Below are 23,782 nucleotides of genomic sequence, written 5' to 3'. Positions count from 1 at the left end.
CGGTCCATTGGGACCATCCTATGGGGCATTCGGGCCGGTTGGTCTGATGTCTGGTTTTTGCTGGTGTTGTCCCCTCACTGGCCCTTGTGCTGCCTTATGGGGTGAGGAAGGGACTGTGGGCTTGTCGCCGGGAGTGGGGCATGGGTAGTGGCAGCCACTTCCACGTCATTGTGGCCACTGTGAAGGTGTGGACACTGCCCCTGGGACAGAGGAACTCTCCACTAACTCGGGTCTAGCACAGAGCCCCCGACTCCCAGACACCAGCCGACGCCCCAAACACTAGTGTCCACTTGCGCTTGTCGGTCCATGCCTGCTCCACACAGAACCAGCCACGGGGCCACCAGAGGTGCCACTGTCTGGGGTGAAAGAGACACCAAGAACACCAAGAACCCGCAGGAGCTGGGTGAGAGGTGTAGAAGGAGCCCCGCCGGGTCATGCAGGGAGACATCTGCACTCCAGCAGGGTCAGGAAGGACAGTGGCCCAGCTGCAAATCAGGAGAAGAAGACCCATGGGGCGCCTCGGTGGCTCAGTGGGTTGAGCCTCTGCCTTCGGCTCAGGTCATGATCTCGGGTCCTGGGATCAAGCCCCGCATCAGGCTCTCTGCTCAGTGGGGAGCCTGCTTCCTCCTCTCTCTCTCTCTCTGCCTCTCTGACTACCTGTGATCTCTGTCTGTCAAATAAATAAAATCTTTAATAAAAAAAAAAAAAGGAGGAGAAGACCCACAGCCCAGGTGGGTGTGGAAGGAAGAGGGAGGAGGATACTGGGGGGCCCACGGATGGCATGAGGGCACTGGAGAGCTAAGGGCACCACAGCACACGCGGCCGGCACAGACCAACACGGGAAAAATGTGCCTCCTCAAATCCAACACCTTGACTGAGCTCAAGCAGCCTCCATCACTGAGGGGTGGGCTCTGGGAGCAGGTCCTTCCCCTGTTCTGGGCACACGTGCCCTGACATGCACAGGACCTGGCGCAGGAGCCCACATCTAAGCTTTTGTTACAAGAAGCCATAACATGACATGTTCTTTTCTCTAGCCTTGACAAATGTACCCTCTTGGCAACTGGAATCCAGGCCAGGTTCAATTTTGAATTTTGAATTCTGTGCTGCAGAAGGTGGAGGTGAGGGAGGGGGGGCTGCGGTCCCCTTCCCTGCCAGCAGGGTCCTGCCCTGCGTTGCCTGGGCCTCGCATGTGCCCTGTGGACTTGCATGAGCCTTTGCTCTGGTCCCCTACCTACAGAGAGCTGCCTGGTGGCTGTAGCTAGGACAGACCATCCTGGAGGAGAAGTCCCATGCGAGTCCTGTAAGTAGCTCGGGGCCGTCACAGAGGGAGTCTGGGGTCTGGGGTCCGCCAAGCACACTTCAGATTCTGTGAGGCAGGGCATGGGCTGAACCTATGGACCCTGCCCCCTGGGAAGGCCTGCATCTGAGGGGCCCCCTGAAGTGGATGTCAGGGCTGTGGGATCTCTGGGCCTCATCAGGCTCAGGGACAACGTGGCTGTCACATGAGCAGTGGCTGATGTCCGTACATGCATTTCCAGGGAGGCAGAGGCAGCCACTGGCTGGGGACCCTGTCACTAACCCTGAGCAAGCCTGGTTGGGGGCTGTTGGCCTGGGAGGGGCTGCAGGCCGGGGAGCTTGTCCTGGCCCACCGGGCAAGGTCTCCTCTGTGATCTGCTTACAGGCAAGCCCACCACCCATCCTGTCCCATCCTGTCCCATCCAGGGCCTGGCAGCTCGAGGTCTGAAGGTCTGGGCAGCCCTGGGGAGGTGAGCTCGTGGGGCCTGGAACCTTGAGACATTGATTCTATCCCCGAAAATTGAAGTATTTCTTCCTCAGTTCTGTCTTTGAGACCACCTACATGTGGGGTCAATTTATGACGACATCCCAAACAAAAACGGCCCAACACCCAACAAAGCCCCAAGTAGTTTCTCCCCACCCTTCCTCCCACCTTGGCAGCCCAGGCCCACTGGCTCCCATGTTCCCGAGCACAGCTGGCCTCCCCCTCCCGCAGCCCAGGCCCCAGCCTGTCAGCCGACCCATTAGCCAGCATCTTGCTCTGTCCAGAGTTTGTTTTTGCTCCCTGTACTTAATTGACCAATTAGTTATTATGCATGGTGAGTGTGGGCTGTGATCCAACAGCCAGAGGCGCAGGAGGGCCCTGAGGGGCATTGGTGGCCTGACCCGAGCAGCACATCCACGGAGACACCCTGGCTGGGAGTCTGGCCGATTCCTAGCATCTATGCACTCCACTCAAGGACACAGAACTGGGGAACTGGGCATTGCTGGGGCCACGCCCCTCACCATACTGAGTAGCCACGGGGAGGGCAGTGGGTGCCCTGGGCCCAACTTCAAGCAAGGTTCTAATGCCAGTGATCTGATGTCTTGATGCCAAACATCTGAGGAGTTGGGTGATGGAGTCTGCTTCTCCAGCAGATTCCAGCTCACGGGGCTCATCATCACTTTGGGCCTCCTCCAAGGGCCCGGGGCCGGGGGCAGGAGGTGCCTGCTGGCTCTGAGCCCCAGAGCTGCAGGGACAGAGCAGGGGCATGGAGGGTAGGGTCAGAGTGATGCCCCAGTGTTGGACCCCCCAAGGGCCTGGAATGTCCTGCTGTCTCAGGTCGGACCCTATCTGGGTCCCCCACTCAACAGCTGGGACTACCCTGCTCGTCATCATCAATACCCCCTCCCCACTAAGGCCTCCTTAGTGCAGGAAACATGCTGTAAACACCTGGCCCTTGACCCCACATCTACCTCCAGCCCAGAACCCATTTCTTTGCTTCCTGTAACAGACTCTCCCTGTCCCTTTATTTTTCATTTTCTGACTTCTTGGAGAGATTCACGCATGTCAAGTGCATGAGTCTGGAGGGTAGAGCTCCATGACGTGTTGAGATGTCACCCCCGAGGAAGCAGCCAGCACTGCCACCCTGCCGCCATGTCCACTCCGCCGCAGAGCAGAACGCACCTCGGGGCTCTGGCTGACCCTCCGGGGGCCGGGGCAGCAGCGGACGGCCAGCAGCTGTCTTTGTGGCAGGCGACCCTCACCCGCAGCCGAACATTTTCAGAGAGGAGGAGGCACCTGTGGCATCGTGGTGAGGCTGCCAGTGTGTGCGCGGTGCGCCTGTGTGAATTGAAGGTGCCCCAGGAGGAGGACAGCAGTGAGTCTCTGGCAGGCACTCCGCCTCTGGGCCCCACTCAGGTGGGTCTGTCTCCCTGCCACCCCTGCAAGAACACAGTTTATTGGGTTTTCCTTAACATTCAGTGTTTCCAAAATGTGCAGTTGGAGGCCTCGCTTGGATTAATCCTTGAAATCTAGAAAGCAAACCATACTGTTTGGGGTGTATCAGGAAATCCGGTGCTGCAATGAAAACCATGCGCTCTTGGGTTCTTGGTCTGCTGGTTCCACACTCGATGGAGCAGGTTCCTCCGAGACTTTCGCACGCCTCCCTGTCATCAGGAGTGTCCCACTCAGTGGCCGAGTCGCCGTTCCAGACCTTCTTCTCCTGTGTCAGGTATTGACATGTTTCTCTCTGTGTTTTCACCATTTGGTTTTTACTTTAGGCTTCTCCTTGTACCGGTCACATTACATGTCCCAGTCCCATGTCCCTGTGAGCTCTGCCCGAGCCACCGTGTCTTCACCACACGCTGCTCCTAGATCTCATTGCTCTGCTTCAAGTCCACTCTTCTGTACCTTGAAGGACATTCTCTCATAGTATCTTCCAGAAACATTACCTTCCCACTGAAAAACTTTCCGAGTCTTGGCCTAATGATGTTTTCATTTTGCACAAGAGTGGTCCGCTGGCAGGTGTTCAGTTTTGGGGGTGAAATCATTTCCCTAAGAAAACGTGAGGACACTGAGTCTAGTCAGGCAGGAAGTCTGCTGCAAACATGTGTGGCTTCTTTCTTTTTATTTTTAAGATTTTATTTATTTATTTGACAGAGAGAAAGAGAGCACAAGCAGGGGAGCAGCAGGCAGAGGGAGAAGCAGGCTTCCCAGTGAGCAGGGAGCCCGATGTGGGGCTCGATCCCAGGACCCTGAAATCATGACCTGAGCTAAAGGCAGATACTTAACAACTGAGCCACCCAGGTGCTCCCCACATGTGGCTTCTGTGGAGAACGTCTCATCATTGTTGGGTCTCCTCCTGGATGCCTGCGGGGATGCCACCTGCCTGTGAAATCCAGGAACTGCACCCATCTGTGTCCTCGTGAGCTGAGTCTTGTCCATTCCCACTAGCACTTTCCAGGCCCTTTTGATGGCAGATGGGTCTTTCCTTGACTTTGGCAAAATTCCTTCTTTTATGGTCTGGTTGTATGGCTGAGCCACGTGCTTCTATAGAGCACAGTAAATTCCGTGTTCTGGAAGCTTCTGCAGGTATGAATATGCTCTGGGGAAGCAAACAGCTGGGTCTCCACAGACGTTTCTACCCATCCACGGGGGAAATTTGGCCAAAACAGAGGACAATGGAGGAGGAGGCCTTCTGGAAGCAGGACTGGTTTTGAGGTTTGAGGTGGGTCACCTTTTCTTTCACAACACAGTCCACACTTTTTGCCTAAATGCAGTGGGAACTGGAAAATCACGGAAGAGTCTCAATAGGCTTTTCCAGCGCAGGCTTCAGGCGCTGGCGTCCCACAGGCAGCCCCACCTCGAGGGTGCTCCAGACCACCCTCTCCCAGCACCTTCTAACTAGACCTGCACCTGCTGCAGTTCCGCCTGACCCCAACTTCCTGCCGTGTAGACATGGGCCACCTCGTCCTTCCTATGACCCATGCAGACATCCTGTGCTGCCATGCAAGGATGACGTTGGCACCTCCTAGGAAAGACACGCCCATTGGCCATGAGGTGCTCGGGGGCACCCCTCCCAGTGGCAGCAGCTCTCTGGGGCTGCTCCTTCTGTCCTACAAAGGACCCTACCGAGGGCCCATCCACCAGAGCATCCACTGGCTTCTCAATGTTCTCAAAAATATACAAAAAACACTTCTGGGATTCCAATGGTTATGATAGATCTATTTAAACCTAAAAAACCTGAGCCTTCCAGTTCATGACCATGGTGTGTCTCCACTTGCTTGGACGTCTACAGTCCTTTTCTGCAATCCTGTAGAGTCTCAAATGCTCTTGTTGGGCTTGTTCCCAGGTATCTGATTCTTTCTGATGTTTTTGTAAGTGACACTGAGAATTTTCCCAGTTTTCATTTTCTGCTCATATATAGAACTACACTTCAGTTGTGTACATTGACCTTCTGTCCAGTGACCGTATTAATCCTGATACCTTCTGGATTCTCTTGGGCTTACTGTACCTGCACGCCATCATCTGTTCACAGGGCTTTGCCCACGAGGGTGTGTCTCAGGTGTGAGGTAACAGCCGCTCACTGCCAGTCTCCTGTTTTGAGCCTCATAGGTCCCACAAACACCACAGCAGTGTCTTCCAAGAGCAGGCCTTCATCTCCCACAGGGAAGGAAGAGAAGATGGTGTCGCTACCTTGGAAATAGGGGAACTGGGCTCAGCACTAGAGCAAAGCAGAACTAGGACCAGAGGGGGCATGTCTGCCTACGGTCCAGCCCCCCAGGCTAGGTTGTCCCGGGACCCCGCGTGGGCAGGCCTGGGCTTGTGCATGGTCTTATGGCCTGAACTTTTGTGCTGAAATGGGCGTGTTTCTCCCAGTAGGACTGGGAGGAATGCAGATACCACTCTGTCACTCTGACTTCATCTATAGGACAGAGACCTCAGTCCATGGCCAGGATCTGTGCGGTAACCTCGTCTATGGGCCCACAGGAGGGCTGAACACGGAGTCACTGCATTCACGCTGAAGCAGTGTGTACCCCTTGGGCTCTGCGGGGCTTACACAGTTGGAGTCAGTGAAAATCAAACCTCACATCATTGGTGTCATTCCAGAGCATCGCCATTGGCCCCAGTCGCGATGATGGTGGGGGCTGACCTGAGAGGCACTGCCCTGTTTGCACATCTCTTTCCCTTCCTGGACTAAATGAAGATCGGGATGGAGCTTGTCAGCGGTCAACTCTGCCTTCTGAGCCTCCGATCGATCATCTCACTGGTCATGAGCCTGCCAGGACTCTGCGCCAGTTTCCCCGCCTCCCCACCGAGCTGCCTGTGCCCCCCGATGCATGCTGTCCCTCCCCCATCAGCCGACTTGAGGATCGTACTCGAGACCCTGTGATGGTTTCCTGTGGTGCACAGAGGGCAGCATGAGACCCCTTCCCAGAGCGCTCCGTCGCCAGACCACCTGTCCCCTCGCAACAATGCCACCCCCGCCTCCGCCGCCCACAGCTGCCCCACCCACACCCCGCCTGGAGCGCCTGCTTCTCTGTATCCAGCACTGGAAGGTGACAGGGCCTGCAGCAGGATGACCCCAGGTCCTCTCGCTCTGCCTCTAGAGCCACCACCACATGGACAGGCCACCACCTTTTGGAGTGGGCTCCTCAAACCACCCCATGTGCCCCATTGCTCAAGTCTGCTCATCACAGAAGTGTGTTCATCTGTTGTGTTGATCGCTGTAAAGCCCCTCAGGTCAGGGACCTGCAACACAGTGCCCGGAACAAGGCACGTGGCAGGTGTTCATGTGGTAAGGGCTGAATGAGCAGGCGAGTATTGGGGATGATGCCCCAGCGGTTCCTGGAACTGCTTCGGGCCTGGAGAGTGGGAGTCCCGGAAGGGCTCAGCAGCCATCCCCCCGGGGGCGTCTGTCTCCTGGGACACCACAGTCCCCGTACCTGCCACTCCACCCGCAGACAGCCCTCTCTCATTCTTCGGCCCTGAGTGTACACCAGCTTCCGTTGTGGTGTTGTCAGTGCCAAAGGTGTTTGGTTGGGAGCCAGCGTCCTCACATATGTCTGGAGGACTTGGGCAACTTGCTGCGAACTCCTTGACCCTCTGAACCAGGAATCCACGCCCCCACTTCGACCATGGAGGGGTCTGCTGAGTTCTTTCCCTGGGGCTGGGCTCCTTGGGGAGCTGAGTGAGAATTACAAGGTGGTCTTTGAGCTTGAAAGCAGAGTTACCAGCATCAGGCTGGGTCTGAAAGAGGGGAAAATCTTGGCTTGTGAATGATGATTGGCAGGTCCCCAAGAAGGTAGGGCCATTTGATGTATTTATTCTCCATCTCTAGCACTTAGTACATAGTGGGTGCTCAATAAACTTTCATTGAGTCAGTGAATATGTCCCAAAAGGCTGACCCAGGTCCCAAGAGCTGAGGAAACGGTCCTGTGGTCTGAGCATGCTTAGGGAGGGCTGTGTGGAGAAAGGGGGCACAGTGGGGGAAGGCTGTGCAGCCTGGCACCCTTTACCCGGGAACTCATAAGATGGCTGGTGGGAGAGCTCTCGAGAGGTCATGAAGAATTAGTCCTGAACAGACGGTTCAGAACCAGATGTGTGGGCCAGCTGGGCCGTTGAGTGGCCATGTATGTGGCCCCCAAAAAAGGCCCTTCTAAACTTAGGAGGAAGGTACAGATCTGGCCCCAAACCCAGATAATGCCAGTGGTCACCGGCTTGAAAGAAGGCGGTGCGGCTGCGGTGGGCTCTCACCGAGTGACAAATGACAGACCCGCAGGCTCATGGCGCACAGTCTCTGTGCGGGCTCCCCATGTCCCCAGGGGCTGTTGGCCTGTCTGCACCAAGGTGATGTCTCCAGGCTGGGTGGCCCTTGGACTTCCTGGGCCCCATTCATCAGGGGTCTGGACCCACTATCCCAGCTGAAACCAGAGGTTCCTATCTTCCTGCAAATGACCGTTCCAGAGACAGATGTCTCTTTGCTGATCATTAGGATATGTTCTAATATAACACCCAGCAGCTGGGTGCTCTAAGACTGAGCCTCACTATTTCTGAACCCTTGAAAGCAGAGGCAAAGGGTTATTCTGAAAGTAGTTAAAATGTTCTTTATGTGGCTCTGAGGCTGCACCTCAGGGCTGGTCCATTCCTTGGTCTGGGAAAGAGTGACTTGGGGACAAGTCCTTGTTCTTTGTTCTGGGGACAAACACGGTGAAATGAAGAGGATAAGCCCAAGGCTTGGGTTGTCCTTGCTGTTTCATGACTCAGGAACATATGTCTCGGGGCGCCTGGGTGGCTCAGTGGGTTAAGCCGCTGCCTTTGGCTCACGTCATGATCTCAGGGTCCTGGGATCGAGTCCTGCATCCGGCTCTCTGCTCAGCAGGGAGCCTGCTTCTCTCTCTCTCTCTCTCTCTCTCTCTGCCTGCCTCTGTCTCCATCTACTTGTGATCTCTCCGTCAAATAAATAAATAAAATCTTTAAAAAAAAACAAAAAAATATATGTCTCCATGGGAAGATTTTAGGTGAAAAAATCGGAGGGTGTGTACTGGAGGTAAGCTTCTCAAGCCTGAGGCTTTATTTTCTGACAACAGTCTCATCTGCGAGCCTCCTGGCTCCGCACCACACACTCAGGAAGGGACCCAGCACCCCCGTGGGAACCCCGCAGGCCAAAGGAGCTCCTGAAGCTCTGCACAAGGACCATGGTGATCTCATTAGGTGCCACGATGGCTTCCACCCCCATCAAGAACCCCTGAGACCTCAGTCCCCTGTGACATGTGCTTTCCTAGGGATGCTGGTTGCAGGACAGACACCTTCTGATGCCCGGTCTTTAACAGCGGTTATTTCTCATTCATTCCGCGGTCTGGTGAGAACGTTCCTGGTCCAGAAGTGCCCTTCCCAAGAACATGCAGGGACCCAGGCCTCCACTCTGCAAGTCCCTGATGTGCTCTGCATTCGGCCTGGAAGGAGGAGACAGGCAGAGAAAGCACCTGCCGCCCCCCACTTGTTACTGCCGTGCTGAGAACATGCACGCAGCCCCACCAGGGCGCCAGGGAACCCCAAGGAAACACCTGCACAGGGCAGAGAAACAGGGGAAGGCAGCACCCAGGAGGAACTCCAAGGAAGGTCCCTTCGAAGAGTCCCACTTCTGGGCTGGGGCTGCCTGGCATGGCCTGGCTGAAGCGAGGCCTTAGAATCCGAGCAGGAGGGCACATGGACCCAGAGCGGCTGGAACCCTGGGCAGGGGTGGGGGTGGAGTTTGGGGGAGTGCTGTGGCTTCCACGCCCAGGATGACAGGTGTCCTCCTGCACAGCTCTGAGGAGCTGCACTGAGTCCACTGGGGCATCCATGAGCCTCTCTGGGTCCCTAGGCCCCATCACCTCAAGGAAAGAGGCAGCTCACTGAGCCTCCATCAGCCCCAGCCTTCCCAGCAGGAAAATATACTTTCTTCCTTAAAGTCCCTGCAGCTCAACTGGTTGACCTTGGATGCTCTCATCCCCCGAGGGGATGCTGACCAAGGTCTGGAGACAGTTTTGGTTGTCCCACTGGCCACTGGCATCCTGTGTGCATGGGACAGCCCCACACAGGGGGGTCCAGCCTGTGGCCGCTGGTGCTGCGTGGAAAACCCTCTGTTTCTGCCACACAGAGATGGGGCCGCACCAACCCAGGGTTGTTCCTAACGTGTGATTTCTGTGCATGTGGCGCATGCAAGATTTCTGCCATTGGCCATCCCTGAAGTAACTCCTGGGACCAACGCCAGTGTGTCACCACAGTGTCTCTGTTTCGGGAGTGGGGCTGAGGTCCCCACTGCATCCTTTCCTCAACGGGACTGAGGGGACTGAAGCAGAAACGTGAAGATAGTGTGCTGGTTTTCAGGTGTGGAATTTCGACTTTTGTCCCCAAATGTCGGTAGGAGGGACCCCCATGTTCCTCCCTCGGTGCCCTGGGTCTGAGGACACACAGCTATGACATGGGTACCTCCCTCCATCCCTTCACCATTACCAAGCACCTGCTGTGGGCCAGGCTCTCTCCCGCACACTGGCCATGGGGTGGGGACTCAGACAAGCATCCCGATGTCCTAGGAACATAAACACATTGTCACGGGCTGTTTATCTTCGTGGTCAGGAGCCCTCTCAATGGAAGTCAGTTTATTTTGCCCCAATGTCAGCTAAGAGATTCCTCTCATGTACTCTAGCCGAGGGATCACAGAAGTCACAGATTTTCGCTTCCCTGCATTGGGAGCCCTCTGTAAAGCCTCCCGCAGCCTCCCCTGCTGCCAAACTGGGGACCCGACCCCTCCAAGTCCCGCAGACACAGAAGACAGGGGCCCTGGGGGAGCAGAGGAAAGCGCCAAGACTCCAGTTTCTCCCAGGCTTGTAAAATTCCAGGGCCAAGTCCAAGCTCTCGAAATAGAACAGACGGAGAGCAAACTTCCTGGCTTCAGAGGGGCCCCTGGGCTGCTGAATAGACTGCTGGGTGGGGGTGGGGGGGGAGGTGGGGCGTGAGGGTGGGCGGGTGGAGGAGCCCAAGTGACCACAGGTGACGACTGCCCAGGCCCAGGAGCAGCAAGGGCCCCACACCCTTGTGGGCGGTCCCTTCTTTCTTTAGCAGGAGACAGTTTGCTCTCTGTGGTCTTGGGCAGGAGCGAGTGACAATGTGACCGTGGGCTGTGCCACTATGGGCCAGTGACACGTCAGTCCTGCAGGCCGGAGTGTGGGAGCTGCATGTCCGCAGCCGTGGGCCACGAGAGGTGCATTCCTGGATAGGCGTCTCTATCCTGAGCACAACAGCTCATTCACGCACCGTCCTCAGCTAGAGGCTCTTGGTTCATTAGCAGTGTGCTGAAAATGTATGGCTCAACGATGAGCCTCTACGTGGATATATTCTCTGCTCACAATTTGTCCGGTTGAGTGAAGGCTCTTTGTGTTGCTGGGCTCATCAGCTCTTGTATCAGGCACCACTAAAGAAAAACAGGCATTAGATTAAAAAACAAAACAGGCCTGCAGAACCCATTTGCTCACCAAGAGCAGATGGGAAACACCAACTCGAACCCGCGAGGCATTGGTCAGCTCCCAGATTCACTCTGGGATTTTGAAAATCACCGTCTGGGCTGAGGCCCCACTCTTCTTGCCACGGTGCCTCCGTTTCCCTCCATGTTAGCCCAACTCAGACACACGGTTGAAGTGGAAATATCCTCAAGGATTGAAACAAAGCAGGCATCCCATAAAATCTACACGTGGACCCTCGGGCTCTGACCACGAGAACGCCCTCCTGTAGTCTGGACACCGACGCCTCAGCGACAGGCCCCTGTTCCACACGAGAGCTGAGAGGATGCTCCCCGAGTGTGCTAGACTCCAGAACCACACACACTCTCTTCTCCTGGCTCCCCCAGCAGGTGCAGATTTCCTCTTACCAGAGGCCACGTCCACACTGGAAAGTGCAGCCTTCCTGTTTGGAGCTGTGGGACCATCAGAAGCACCTGGTTGGCTGAGCTCCTCCCCATCCTTTCTTCCGCCTTTGGTTTACTGAGATTGCTTTATAGTCTTGAAGATGAGTGGGAAATCCCCATAACAGCCCCCAAGAAAGGAAGGAAATCCAGAGCAAGTAAACCCATGGCAGACTCCGTCCCAGAAAGTCCTCCCTTCCATACTGCTGCACAGACCACTCCGCTCCCACAAGGTGCAAGGGCATGGCCTCACCCCAAGTACACAGCCCAGCCCGCGGGGGCAGTGGGGCATGAGGGTCTTATCGGCATGTGGGCCTTCCACAGGGGCTGCCGACCATAGTGACAGACAAGGGGCTGGTGCAGACAAGTCCTCCCCCCCTGGCATCCACCTTCTGGGTTCAAGCGGAGGCCGAGGTCCTCCCCCATTATCTGCACATCATGAAACTAATTCATTTTATTTAACTTCTCACTTACTGAGCAACTATTATGTAAAAGCCATTCCCCACAGAAGGGTCTCTGAGACTAAAGTGAATATAAGTCCTTGTCCTGAGGAAAACAAAGGACACGAGGCCAGTGGGGGGCGTGGTGGTGGACAGCAGTCATGGGACAAGACGGGGGTGGGGAGGACCACAGACACAGGGGTGGGGACAACGGTTGGGCCCGGGGGTAGGGAGGGTGGACGGACACGGGGCAGGGAAGACGACATTGATACAGAGCTAAGCTAGACACAAAGGCCAGGGCACAGGGAGGAAGAAGAGAAGGACCCACCGATCTCTAGGCCGGAGGTGGCACTGGACAGCCCTGGGCGCCACTCCACACCCACACCCCTAACAGCAGGGTCCGGCTCCGGCTCAAGCGGACCCTCTGTGGCGCTGTAGGGAAGGGGTCCAGGAAGATTCACTTTCCCTCATGAGTTTCTGGACGCCCCCCTGCCCTTCCGGGTGTTGGCAGCCTCCCTGGTCCACACATGGGTAGGGTGCGGGGAGCAGGGAGGGGAGAGGGAGGGAGTCCCATTCCCCCCAAACTGGAGGTCTGGAGGCTAGTGTCTGGGAGATGAGGTAATGTCTGCAGCTGCTCTCCAGTGGAGACACGGCACACACAGCCATGGGCCCAGCAGGCTGTCCTGCCACCCCTGCACGCTGCTCTGTCCCTGGAAGGCCCTTGAAGTGAAGCAGACCTTCCTGGGGCAGACTGGGAGCAGGATGGGTATTTACTAGGCCTTCAGGAAGCTTGGGCTCCGTCCACCTAGGCCAGTCTGTGACCTCACTCAGACGCTTCCCTGCACCAGCATCAGGCCGGACTTCTCCGTCGGAGCCACAGGGAAGGGTAGCCTTGGTGGGGCCAGGGGAAGGGGACACAGAGGGCTTGCATGCACAGGTGACTTGACCTGTCTGTCCTTCCGTGTGAGGCTGCTGCCCCGCAGCAGTCCATGAAGCCCAGGCGTGGCAGGTACCAGAACCCACGCAGCCCCACAGAAGAGAGACAGGCACCCCAATACCTTTCCTGGAGTTCCTCCCACTGTCCAGGCCTTATGCAGTGACACTTAGCATGCTGCACCTTCTGGCCGTCCTCGTTTGGCCAGATGGTTGCTGGTCACTGTTGAGAAACTGGCTGACAGAGCAAACCCTACCTGCCCAGCACCAAGTTAACCAAGTTAATGGCCAGCTGGTTAGTTGAGTGCAACTGGCTGGGATTCACACATCGTGGAACAGACTTGGCCAGGGGCATCGACCCCTCTGTTGGCTTGGCCATCACACTAAGACAGCATGGAAAGGGCACACAGCTCAGGGTCCTGCAGCCACTGCCTCTCACGCTGGCATTTACTCTCATCCCAGCCACAGGGACTGAGCTCAGGCCTTGCCGTCCTGCAAGGAGACGGCGCCCGGGGCAGCCTGGCTCCACGGAGCAGCAGACAGTGGCAGGCCAGGGCCTGGGGTCTCTGTCCTCGAGCTCCAGGACAGGGAGTGGGGGTAAGGAACAGGGTCCCACAGGCCCGTCTGCAAGAAAAGCCACCTTCCCTCTGACCCCAGAGTAAGGACAAGGGAGGCTCCCTCCTCACATGTCAGAGATGTGATTCAGGGTCACTCAGCTCCGACCTTCCCCTTCCATTCGCTTGTAAGCGGTGCTTTATTCTCCGGAGCCTGGAACTCCTGACAAAAATGGCAGAAGTCTGAGAAAACGGGATCTGTCAAGGTTACTAGAATATTCCACAGTCTTTGTCCACTTGCAGCCTTGCTGCCCACAGCAGCAGCTGGGGCTACAGTGGGGCTGGCCAGCTCCCCCTGGGGCCCAGGGTCTCCCCTTGCACAGATCATCCCCCAGCTCAGCCCCAGTCAGCTTGGATTTCACACCAGTCCAGTCTGGGACCACAAGTCAACAATGTTCTGTATGTGTGTGCGCGTGTGTCCACCGTCTGTGCACCCACGGTGGGTGTGTGTGTCTGCACACTCATTGTGTGTGTGTGTGTGTATGCACCCATGGGGTGTTTGTGTGTTTGTGTGTGTGTGCGAGTGCGCATGCAGGTATGTGTGGCCAGGAAGGCATGTGCATTCATTTGGTTTCTGAAGGCAGGAAAGGTGGCGTCCAGGAACAGACAGGACTCAGTGGCGCCAGGTGGGAATTCCAGGCTCTGGGCACTGTGTCATCTGACGTCAGCGGCAGGGACCCGTGAGAGGACCTCACCCAGCTCCTCTGGAAAGCTCTGGAAGGCTGGGTCTTGAACTGAAAGTCCCCCCTCTTGGCTTCCTGGGTGGAGGTCCTGCAGCGCCACCTGGGGGCGATGAGGGGAGTGGCCACCAGAGGCTGCTGGGGTCTGCGGGGTCCATGGGGGTCTGCCGCCCTTGATCCCAGAGGAGACCCCCCAGCTCCTTGGGAGATGCTGGGGATGTGCTGGCCGGGAGTGTGGGCCTGGCCGGGACCCCGGAGTGTCCAGAAAACACCATTCCCACCCCACGCCCTGTTTTTTGTCAGAACAGCCCTGCTGTTAGGGTGTGACAATGACTAGAAGATCCCCAGAGTGTTAGAACGGGGGAGACCCTGGCTTCGGCTGCCCTGCCGCATAGGTGAGGAGCCTGTGGCTCAGACAATCTGGCTCCCCAGCCAGCTTGGTCACCCTCCAGCGTGTGGGGACCCCGCCCATCTGCAGAGCGAGGCTGGGCACCCGCAAGGCCCGGGGAGCCAGGCAGCGAGTTCGGTACAGGTGTGGGGACAGGGACTGCAGAGGGAAGTGGATGCCAGGGCTGGAGGCACACCTGCTCCTGCTCCAGGAGAGAGGCTGCCTACCTGCCACCCCGGGGGAGGGCAGAGGGCACAATCTCGCGGTGGGATTCACCCTGACTTTCCGGGGCCCAGCCGCCCCCACCCTGCCATCCACCACCCGCCCTCCGCGGTGTCTGGTGCTCCTCACGGCCAGGCGTCCTGCCACCTTCATGTCTCCAGGCACTTGGTTTGTCATCTTCCCCTTCCCAAGCTTGTGTGTCCCTCTGCACGGTGTCAGGAAGGGCTGGGGTCCCATGCCTACTGGTGTCACACCGTAGCCCCTTCTGAGGCTCAGAGAAACATGGCACTCTGGGCCTGGCTCCTGCGCTGCCTGCGTCCCTCCCACGGCATACCTATACATGGGCCTGCCTGCACACATCCCCTTTTCTAAGGACACTTGTCGAGGTCACACGCTGAAGAACATGTAGACTTTTCAGGGCATATGATTCAGCCCCCAAAATGCAGAGCTCTGCTCTGGTGGCCCCTGCATCTTTCCTTCTGTGATCCGGAGTCCAAGAGCCCAAGGATTGGAAGTTTGGGGGGCAGCATTCGGGTCTAGGGGCTGTGGGGTCAGGGCGAGCCACTGCTGAGGGAACAGAGACCCCGACCTGGGGCTCAGCGAAGTTCTGCTTTCTGGGGAGTGTGGACACTTCTCCCCCATCTCCTTGGGAGCCCTTCAGCAAGAATTCCCTGGTCTGTCCCCGCAGTGGAGTTAGATTTGTGCTGGGGAAGCAACATGAGGATGCCCAGTTTGGCTCAAGGGCAAGACCAAGAGCTGCTGGGGGTTCCCCAGAGGCTCCAGCAAACCCAGATCCTACTTGCCTCTCTGGGACCAGCTCCAGGCCTCATTCTGCACACTTGACCACACACCTGAGTGTGTGTCCTTCCAGCAGGCTCTGTCGTGCTGCGTGAGCACCCAGCCCATGCCTCTCCATCCCCTCCAGCTGTCAGCGGCCTCTCCTGATGGCCAGGGCCGGTTCCTTTCTCCTGCACCCCAGCACCTGGCATGGTACACAGCAGGTGTTCAAAGCCAGCTTCTGGAGTCTGGGCCGCCTGCGGGCCCTAGCAGATTCCCCTCCCAAAACTGGAGGGTTTGGACGTCACTAGAAGAGCCCCATGTCCACAAGGTTGTGGCCACTGCTCCCTCGGCTCTCACACTCAGGACATGAGAATTCTGGCCGAGGCATTTGGCACCAGAGGCTGATCTAAACCAGGCGGCTGTTTTCCTCGGGCGCCAAAAAATGGAATTTGCCTGACAGTGTCTAAGAATCTCTTCCCACTTAATAAATTCTCTTTGAAAGGGATGCTAATGGTTTCGGGGACAGCATGTTGGCAATGGATCTTAGCGGTCAGAGGATAATGGGTTCACATCTCCCAGACCTGCTGCCTCTGGCTGCGAGCCAGGCCCTGTTGTGAGGACGAGGGCCCTGTAGACTTGTCAGGGAGAGTCTACGGCTGGAGCTGGGCCCCCCCTCCATGGGCTGAGGGACGCACAAGGGGGGCTGCAGCCCAGGGATAGAGGTGGGAAGGAGCTGAGGATGTTCTCTGAGGCTGTTCCAGGAAATCAAGTTGGGGGCTCTTGGCTGCCAGGGCACCATGACAATGAGTGTGGCCTCACCATGTGGGGAGCTGGTGCTGCTGAGGGGTCTGGCCTCTGAGGCCCCATGCCTCACCGTGGGGACCCAGAGGTGGGGCCTTGACATGGGTCTGACAAGAGGGAGAGCAGGCTCTCCTTTCAGCCTGGTGATGCCATTGGCAATGCACACCTGCTCTTGTATTTTCCCGCGTGCACACAACACTCCTAAAATAAGCCGCCCTCTAGTCCAGCATACCCCGCACACCATGTTCTGTCGGCTGAACCCTAACACCTGGAGGGCAATGTGTGTGTTTCAGACCCGGCCGATCTCACCATCGTCGCCATGGCCATCCTACAGACAGGAAGGCTGAGGCTCCAGGATGCAGCCAAGGAGCGATCAGTGAACCTGCAAAGGCAGGTATGTGGCTCGGGGGCCCACTCCCAACACCACTCCGTGTGGCCACCGCTGGCCGGACACCATTTTCTGCCGGCCTCACGCCAGCCCTGCAAGAGTGTCCAGGAATTCCCAGAGCGGACTCTGAACATGGATCTTGCTTCCAAACCCCAGGTGCCCAGTACCTCTGGGCGCCCTTCCCTCCGGAGGTGGCCCACACCAGACCCCACACCCTAAACCAGGCCAGTCCATCCAGGGACACAGTGCGGCTGTTGTTTCATGGGAGATGCAGTGTCTCAAGTTCCAGGAATCAGATCTGCGGGTGTCCTGAGATCCAGCCTCCCAGTGCCTGGGGCTTTACTGTTCCTGCTTCAAATGCAGGTTTAAAATACCCACATCCATCCCGAAAAACTCTCACGATTGTCTCTGGCATCAGCTAAGGTGTCTGCAGGAGCTCGGGAGCCTTCTCTCTGCTTTTTCTTCCTCTTTGAGGCTGTTTTTAATGAAAGAAATGGCAGCTGGCAACATCCCTGAAGCTTTTTAGTGGGGATCCTATAATGAGGTTTGCTTAAACTCAGGGTAAGAAATGTTTCCTCCCCAGGCTCGGATGCAGGGTTTTAAACTTTTGTGATGTCTGCAGCCATGTCCCTTGGAGCCAGCTGGGTTCGCCTCTTCAAAGATGTCAGCCCAGCCTTGCCAAGTTTGGGGTTTATGGCTCCGCTGATGGCGAGCTGCACGGGTGTAAAAATAGGTCAGCGTGTTTCTTTCCTCTCTTCTAAAGAGAGGAAGCATGTGCGCATGCATGAGTGTGTGTGTGTGTGTGTGTGTGTGTGTGTGTGTGTGTGTTCCAACATCCCACCAGTCAAAAACAGCTGAAGCAATTTTAGCTCACATTTCCCCCCAAAAGATTCACTTCAAGACTGACTCAGATCATGGAACACTTCAAGGAAATTTTTTTCCATGAAAGTGAAGTGCAATTAATGAGGAGGGAGCTCGTGGGAGAGAGAATTCTTCAGTGTTCGCTAAAATGCAAATCCAAATCCAGATTATTAGCAGAAGTGAACGTTTCTTTCCATGACCAATCTACATGGCTTAATTTTCCCAACTGAAACTTTAAACAAGATGAAATCACATACACACTATGTTGCTTGACGGGACCGATGAAGAAAGTTCCACCCAAACACATAGAATGAAGAGCTGGTGCAGCCAAGAGCCCATCCACCAGGGCCTGGGAAGGGAAGGTGGAGAGGTGTCCATGCAGTACTGCTCAAATGCTTTCTATTGACACAGGGAAAAAAACAGGTCTGCAAGACTGAGGTTTAACCTTTTTCTCCCAAGTTCAGGCACGTCCTGTGGCCATAGCCCTGGGTGTCGTGGAGAAGCTCCTGAGCCTGCATCCCACCATCCTCCCCTCACCACGCTGTGCCCACCCCTGTTTGTACCCGCCCCCAACCAGGACCCTCCTCTTGCTCCTTGGTCCTCAGTAGCCCCCCCCTCCCACCAGCACATCAACGCATCTAGGCTCATCCATCTTATAGCAGACCCAAATCCTTTTCTTAACCACCCTACCTCCTAAATACCTGTCTTTTCTGCCCTCCTCAGCCAAGCTGCTTCCAAAAGCAGTCTATACTTGCTGTCTCCACTAGCCATTCCAGCACTAGTCATTCCCCCCAAACTCCCCCAAACAATTGCTCTCTGCTTCCTGACACTGCTCTGAGTGCATCAGTGAACTTCACGAGATAAGCCATGCCCTTTCTTATAGGATTTCCACATAGCATTTGACAGTGACCATCTATGTGTCCGTCCATCCACCCACCCACCCATCCTTCCATCCATCCATCCATCCATCCATCCATCCATCCATCCATCTTTCCATCTGTCCCTCCATCCACCCAGCCAGCCATCCACCTTGGAGGACAGCAGGTACAGTGGGAGGTTTCTCTGAACGTCCTTGTCTGCTGAGGATGGATCCTCCAAAGGACCACAGGTGTCACAGACTACATCCTGGGAGGACTGACTGGGCTACAGGACAGGGGACAGAATACCATCGACCGTGGGCAGACTTGTCATGGCTGTCATTCTGGTCCAGTCCCTGTCCTACTCGTGTGCCCTGGACATCTCTGCATCAACAATTGCACTTGTTCGTCTCTCATTGCAGGGGTCTCCTCTGGGAACTCAAAACGTTTGTTTTCTTTCCCTAGGGGGCATGTGTGGTCCCTCCTGGGTGGGGTCTACCTCCCAGCATTTGCCCTAACCCTCCATCTGCTGCCACTTTTGGCAGCCCCTGCCACTGAGGACCACTGCTTCCCACCAGCCGCTGTGTGTCCTGCTGCTAAGAATGTCAGGTGCTGAGGCTCCTCATGTCTGAGAGACCCAGGGTCCCTCCTCCTGTGAGTGCATCTGGGCCGGAGAAGGCACTCTGAGCCTCGCCCGGGGGTGTGGGATCAGAAAGGGACCTCGGAGACCTTCTTGACACCACAGGGCTGGGGAGGGGACATATGTGGCAGGAAGACCGTGGGCTCAGCCACACTCACCCATTGCATCCACTGAGTCAGGGAGCGTGTTTTCATAGTTAACACTGAACGAACAGGATGCATTACACAGTCGTCCCACGTATTACTGGTTCATCAGATAACACAGTCGGCGGCATCTCAAATGCGATGGTATTATTTCACTTTCATTTTTATACCTAGCCCAGAATGTCGTTGGTGGTCCTGGGATGAAGTAGGTTGTCGTCTGGCTTTGCTGGGATGATGGAGGATCTGCCAACTGAGCAGAGCTGAGGTGTTGGTGGGGACCTTTGAGATGCCCGGAAACTTAGTTTGTCCTTACCTCAGAAGCACATGTGCAGAGGCTGACCCCGGTGGTGACAGGTGGCAGGTCTGCTCTCAGGCTCCGGGGCCTTCACATGCAATGGCTGAGACACGGTGCAGGAATGGGGGATCCAAGCCACTCAGGCAGCAGTCTGGGGACAACCCTGCAGCTCTCTGAATGGGCCCTACAGTGGAGGAGAACGTGGAGTGATTGAAGGAGAGTAGATCTATAACCAGTTAATGTCTGCTGACCTTGCATAACCCATAACTCATGAAACTATACCCAACAACTGCCAGCCATCGATCTTGGGACCTGGGACCACAGAAGGCCCCAGACCGCCACTGGCCTTCGGAGCTCTCTGTGCAAAGACCCAGCCCAGACACGAAGGCTCTCTGCCCCTGCGGCCTCACTGTCTCTGGTAGGTCAGCTGGGGCAGGGATCCTCCTGGGGAGCCAGCCAGGCACCACCCGAAACCCAGTTTGTTGCTCGCGGCTGCCATCTAGCGGTCATGTCTGCTTTCTCCATCCGCCCGTACTCGTCACAGGATGTCAGGTGTGGAAAAGCAGATAGAGCTCATTGTAAGCCTCCACCTAGCTTCGCTGGGGTCTGCACTGTGAGGGTGAAGAGGGGTGGCTGAGAACGTTGTTGAAATGCCACTATTTTTCCTGACATAAATAATACATGCGAGGGTCCATCCTCAGATACGCAGGAGGTTCTAAGAGGAGGAAAGAGCATAGCTTCCTTAGTGCAAACATAAGCACATTTCAGACCTCAGATGGGAGCGGGGAGCACGTGTCTCACTGGTTTTGTTGCTGGCCCCGTGGGCTGGTCCCTGACAGTCCCAAAGGGCCCTCCTTGCTTAGGAGGAGGACCCCACTGTCCCTGGCAGCAGACACCGCCCCACAGGGACTGTCTGTCTCAGGAGACACAGCAGCAGAACTAGTGAAGACCCTCAGGGTCATCACACCGGAGCAAGACGCCAAGCACCCAGATGGGCTTGGATAACATCATAAAACCCTGCTCTTCACCCCATAAAACAAGTGAGGAAACGTAATCTCAGAGGAGTTTGCCAATTTGCCCCGGAGTCATGAATCAAGTTCAGGCCCCACGTGGGGTTGAACAGAAGAGTCTGGAGAACCCCAGTGTGGACAGTTTACCGGCTGAGTGGGTCGCTCATCCTTCATGGGTCTGTGTTTCGTCCTGTGAAAGTGTGGAAGATGGCGCAGTGCTTGGGGCCATGCGCAGGGGTGTGTCCGCCCGCCGCCCGCTTTCAGGGCCTCCAGCAAGAAGCCCGGACACAGCAGGTACAGGCGGGTGGCAGAGGCGGCCCCCAACAGCCTTTCCCACCTTCACCCTGGGTCACCCGGCTCCTGATTGTGCTGGTGCTCACCACAAGGGTCCGCAGGAAAAAGCAGGTGGGAGGCCAGGTGCCATAGGCTAGGGCCGTGGGGCCAGCAGAACCTCATGCCCTTGGCAGCCATGAAAGCCATTCTGGAAAGTGCCGGATGGACACTATCCTGCAACCCCCTCACCCCAGTTAATTACCCCAGAGCAATGGGAGCAGGTGCAAAGAGCCGTGAAGGACCAGCTGCACCTGCTCCATGTGCAGCAGCCCTGTTCTGTGAGGGAGGGCGAGCCTCCGTGGGAGACGCAACAGATGCCTGCTGGTGACTCCATCAAACACAGGAAGAGGAGCAAACCGCTCAATGTCCAGCCAGGTACAGGGGGTTAACTGAGTGACTGTACTTACGTGAAGTTCTAGAAGGCTCCACTCACCCGTGCTGGCAGGAGCCCTGGCCCTGGCCGCCTGTGTTGGGGCACGGGCAGGTTCTGCAGGGGAGGGGCAGGAGGGAGTTCTCAAGGTGACAGAAACACTTCCCGTCTTGTCTGAGGAAGAGCTCCCATCTGGGCAGATGTGTATACAAACCCATGGACGTATACACGTGGGATCCGTGTTCATGTTAGAGAACCACCCACAGGTTTCCATCTCAAACAACAAGCTGGTTTTGCCCGGAGCGCAAGGATGGGCGTCCAGCCTGGCAGAGAGCAGGTGGCCCGTGCGCTCCCCGTGCCCCACCTGGCCTTGACACACAGTAATTTTGTGCTGGAACCATGATCCTTGCTTCTTCTAGTGGGGAGGTGGGGGTCAACGTCGGAGACCCCCTGACCTGGGGCTCCAAGCAGTTCAACAGCACCCAGCCGGCTGGATGCCATGAGCAGAGTGCTTTCCGCGGTGGCGTCCTCCGAGGATGCTCGCTGGGCACGAAGCCCTGGCTCATCTAGGGGCTGTGCCTGTGCCGGCCAACAGCCCACACCGGACTCTCTCCTTTTCTTTGACTCCTGTGCCTCACGGTCTTCCTTAGAAGCACGTGGTGACTCCAGGCCCTCTCTCCAAAAAGTCCTCTTGTGTACAATGGCCCGGCACACAGAAACCCTGTGAGGGTTTGCTAACCTCTCCAGGCTTGGCACGACCTGAGGCCTGGACAACACTGGCCTTATAACATAGCAGCATCAGGGAAGAGCCCGGACCAGTGATGGCCAAGGCCATCAGAAACCATGAACACTGCCTCAAGGGTTAAGCCCTCAGGGCTGCTCCAGTGGCAAGCCCAGGTCAGGGCAGTGGGAAAACTCTGAGGGAACACCTGCTTCCTGCAGGGCCTGGGGCCCCAGTGAGACATGATGTCACTGAGATTTATCATGTCTCCGGGGGGTGACCTTTCTGGGGAGGCGAGATGCCTGCCCTCAGAAAACAAACACTATCTCCAGCACATAGTCAGGAATGGGGCCACCTTGTCCAGGTAACCCCGACCACAGCGCCAAGCAGGTCCCGCAAATTCCTTGCATGGTCTGTCTGTAGCACTTGCATCTCCAGCTTCGCTTGGGGTCCCTGTGGAAGCAGCAGGACTTCCACAGACAGTCACTGTTCACTTGTCGCAGTCCAAACATGACGCAACCAGCCCTTCCTCCCACAGCTCTTGTGTAGCGACACTTCGAAAGAGAAATTCAGGAATAAAGAGTGGCCTGTCGATTCAACAGTGGCCGGGACATCTGTGGTGAACAGCTCCCCATTAATTATGACAGAAACATCAAAAAGGTGCTTTCTAAATGTGTTTCATTAGGAAAATTACTACCATTAGGGTTTTTAAGTCAGAGGATTAGATAGGGTTGTGAAACGGACTCCATCCTCCTGTTCCAACCTACTGATCCCAGATACCCTCACCCCTGTCCTTCCACAGGTCCGGGTTTGGCTTGGAAAACAGTCATGGGGACAGTCCCCCAAAAGCAAGGGGGTACCTGGGCTAGCACGGCCCCCGAGTCCCCCACCCCACCAGGACAAGGGAATGCCCTTCCAGCGGTCCTGACGCAAGACCAGGTTCCTGCAGCGTGGGGAGAAGCACGACTGCCCCACGGGGGCAGGAAGGTTTGTCCTGAGCCGGTAGCCTTTTACCATCTTCCTGATTCCTGGTCCAAACTGATCCTACAGCAGAGCCTTAGCGCCGTGGGTGTTTTCCGTCACTGCGTTTCCTAGTACAACGCCCACAAGAAGCTGCTTCTCTCTCTCTTCCTTCATCTTTTTTTTTTAAGATTTTATTTATTTATTTGACAGACAGAGATCACAAGTAGGCTGAGAGGCAGCAGAGAGAGAGAGGAGGGAGCAGGCTCCCTGCTGAGCAGAGAGCCCGACGCGGGGCTCAATCCCAGGACCCTGGGATCATGACCTGAGCCGAAAGCAGAGGCTTTAACCCACTGAGCCACCCAGGTGCCACTCACTCTTCCTTCATCTTGCATCATCCCACCGCTCCAGCACCCCATCTCTCCATCACCCCGCCCCCCATCCCCCTCATCCCTCCATGCCCCAGCCCTCTACCCCTCATGCCCTCTTCCCCACTCCTCCATCCCCATCATCCCTTCATCCCCCCATCCTCTCCCCCCGGCCCGCCACCACCCCACCCTCCATCACCGCATTCCTCCATCACCCCATTCTTCATCCCTCCACCCCTCCATCCCCCCATCTAATCTCTGCATCTCCTCATTCTAGTCCAACCCCTGGTTGCTCACAGAGGCTAAGACCGTCCCCCCCACCCAGGAGTCCCGCACCATGCTGCATGGTTTGAAATGAGCCTCGGGCTCCTGGCCCTTCTGCTCTCCACCCAGCACCAGCACCTCCCCGGAGCTGGGCTTCCCAGCACACTTGATCCATTCACCACACCCTTATTAAGCATGTGCTATGGATCAGGCACCATATGGGGCTCAGGATACAGTGATGAATAAGACAACGTCCCTGCCATCAGGGGCTCTGTCTAGGCCGGTGACAAAAATCTGTAGGGTTACAGGAAAGGGCAGTTGTGCTAGGAAATTCGCCAGGAAGACGAGGAGGAAGACGGAGAGAAGGAATTCCTTCCCAAAACCATTCATGGTCTCTGACAGCCAGTGAGGGTAGGACACAGAAGGAAGGTCTTCCCACGGAGCTTATAGCCCAGAGGGGTGAGCAGCCAGACAGGCTCACAGCTCTCACAGGAA

The 23,782-nt window shown here is 56.5% G+C and overlaps 1 long non-coding RNA gene across 1 annotated transcript in view; it reads left to right on the top strand.

Moving 5' to 3' along the window:
* The window catches only part of LOC309850529, a 510,333-nt gene that overhangs the window by 221,124 nt on the left and 265,427 nt on the right, over window positions 1–23,782 (top strand). The window lies entirely within an intron of this gene.

This window comes from Mustela nivalis (genome assembly GCF_964662115.1).
Source record: "Mustela nivalis genome assembly, chromosome: 16".
NCBI lineage: Eukaryota > Metazoa > Chordata > Mammalia > Carnivora > Mustelidae > Mustela > Mustela nivalis.
The sequence above is the reverse complement of the archived record's forward strand: the minus strand, read 5'-3'. Positions and strand labels throughout refer to the sequence as shown.